This window comes from Trichechus manatus, unplaced genomic scaffold (genome assembly GCF_000243295.1).
Source record: "Trichechus manatus latirostris isolate Lorelei unplaced genomic scaffold, TriManLat1.0 scaffold00244, whole genome shotgun sequence".
NCBI lineage: Eukaryota > Metazoa > Chordata > Mammalia > Sirenia > Trichechidae > Trichechus > Trichechus manatus.
This window is the reverse complement of record NW_004444180.1, coordinates 513,271-515,835: the sequence shown is the minus strand read 5'-3', so window position 1 is coordinate 515,835 and position 2,565 is coordinate 513,271. Positions and strand designations below refer to the sequence as shown.

At 60.2% G+C, this 2,565-nt stretch overlaps 1 protein-coding gene across 1 annotated transcript in view; it reads left to right on the top strand.

The window, feature by feature from the left end:
- The window catches only part of RNH1 (ribonuclease/angiogenin inhibitor 1), an 18,020-nt gene that overhangs the window by 442 nt on the left and 15,013 nt on the right, over nucleotides 1-2,565 (top strand). The window lies entirely within an intron of this gene.

The window sequence follows — 2,565 nt, the reverse complement described above, 5'->3', positions numbered from 1 at the left end:
GCGCGCCCGCCGCCGGCCCCGGCCCATTCCCGGGGCACGCTGGGAGTCCGGGCGCCGGACTGTGGGCGTGCGCCTGCGTGGTCCGCCCCTTGCGGGCGGCTGGCCCGGACCCGTGGGTCTCCTTGTCCCCTGGCGCCCCGCAAGCTACGCAAGCAAGGCCCAGCCCAGCCAACTTTCTTCCCCAAATGAGTAACCCTTGACCTTGTTCCCCAAAGAGCCGCCGCCCGGAAGGAAAGCTCTGGCAGAAAGGACTGGCCCGGGTCCCAGCCACAGGGCTGTCGGGAGGGGTGGGGCGTCTCGGTGATCTAAGATGGGCGATGGGAGACCCCTCGGGTCCCAGCCCTCCGAGAGTCCGTGAACGAGCGGACCCGTCCCGGGAAGGAACACTCAGAATTTTGCATACGCGCCGGGGCCCGAGTCCGCAGCGGCCCGCGGTGCACAGCCCCACGCAGGGTGTGCGCACCAACTCCGTCCTCGCGGTGCGGACGGGGCCAGGCGGGGCCGTGATGCCGGGAGGACCGGGGCCAGAACTCTGCCCCAGAGCCTCGACGACGGCTCCGTTCGCCGCCTGGGGGCCCGGAGGTGGTCACCTGCCCCCCAACTCAGCCGCTGCTAGGGCCCTGAGCGCCCTGGGGGCTGGGACAGTACCTCCTAGGGGCCCGGGGTCAGGTGGTCCCAGGGCTGATTGAAGTGTAAAACGGAAGCCCTTCCAGGCACTTGGAGTTCCTGTGTCTGTCACTAGCCGACGCGCCGACGCGGTGCGGGGAAGGCTAAGGACAGCTCGGGCATCTGAGGAGGGTGCCTGGGCGTTTTTGGCTCTAGGATGGTGTGCCAGGAAGATATCAGTGAGCGATTAGCTGCAGAGCGTTAGAACAGTCTTAAGTGTCCACCATGGAGACTGGCCGAGTAAACAGAATACATTCAGACTGCCTCACACAATGTGGCCGTTAAAATTGCATTGTATACATGATTCTTGAGTGAAAAGGATTATAACGTAACATACTAACTTCTTTCTACGGCTGTAGCCAATCACCACGGACGTAGTAGCTGTGAACAAGACAGATGGTTATCTTAGAGCTCTGGAGGGCAGAAATCCAAAATAAGTTTTTGAGGCTAAAGTCAAGGTATCAGCAGAGCTGGTTTCTTCTGGAGGCTCCAGGGAGAATCCACGTCCTTGCCTTTTCCAGCTTCTAGAGGCCGCCTGCATTCCTTGGCTGGTGCTTGGCCCCTTCCCTATCTTGGAAGTGTATCACGACACCTCTGCTTCTGTCCTCACACCTCCTCTGACACACCTAATATCATATTTTTGTTTTTTAAAGAAAGTTGATCAGGAAGGCGGCCCCCACCCAAAGCCCAGACAGCCCTCTGCCAGTGTCTGTGTGCCGTTGGCTGCATCTTGCAGGTCTCCATGCAGGTGTAAGAAGGCGTGGGGCACACCCACAGCGTCATTGGGACTCTGGGCCTTTGGTTTCATTCTCTTTGCTTATTCTGCTTTCTAGTTAATTATTTGGGAGGCCAGCACACTGAGAAGCCCCTCTCCTCCCCTGGCCCACCCTCGGCCTCCCTCCATCCTCCCCCCCTTCTCTGTCCAGAGACATCGAGGTAGAGGGGTGCTGCTTGCTCTCTTCACTCTGCAGCTTGTCCTGACCCTGTGCCAAGCGCTGGACTCACCCTGCCCTGCCCTCGGAGAACTCATCAGCTAGGGGGCGCTCAGATGTGACACGGCCCACTGGTCCATTAGCCTTAAGTGTGACAAGTCCTTCCAAGAGGCGTGAGGCAAGGACCAAGTCCAGTCTGGGGGAGTCGGGGAGGTCCCTTGGGCCACTGCTGAGCTCAGAAGACTTGGGGTGCTGGCTGGGAGGAGAGGGGAACTGAAACTGGCTGGAGCTTGGGGAGCCCCCCCCCACTGCACCCACTGGGAGTAAAACATGAACTTTTGGTCACACCCCCCAGCTTGAAGGCTACATCCTGGCCACTCTCGCTGCCCTCCCGGCAGAGCATTTTTGCTGGCCCTGCTGAGGAAGCTGTACCCTTGGGGTGCTGGGCTCTGAGAGGGGAGAAGGGTCCTCTCCCTAAAACGACAGAGGAGCAGGGCCCCAAACCACCTACCTCCACTGGCAACAGCTGGAAGCCCCATACACTCGGGTCCCACCCTCTGCAGGCACCCTAGTGACCAGGCTCTACCCGAGTGTCATTCAGGCACTCCACACAGACCGGCTTTAGAGGGTGAGGGCCCCAATGGTGAATCCACCAGGCTCTACCCGAGTGTCATTCAGGCACTCCACACAGACCTGCTTTAGAGGGCGAGGCCCCATGGTGAATCCACCACAGGGCAAATCAGTGGCCTCTGTTCCTGCCGCCCAGTAAAGAACCGCTTGCTGACTGACAGACTAAAGCCCCGGCCCTGCCTCAGCCCTTTCTCAGGTGATGGGTGGCTCTGTCTTTCCATCAGTCAGGCCAAATTGTGAGCCATCCTATCCCCCATGCCCGGTGAGCCATGCTGGTCCCCGCCACACACTATGAGTCATCCTACCCCCCATGCCCTGTGAGCTGTGCTGGTCCCCG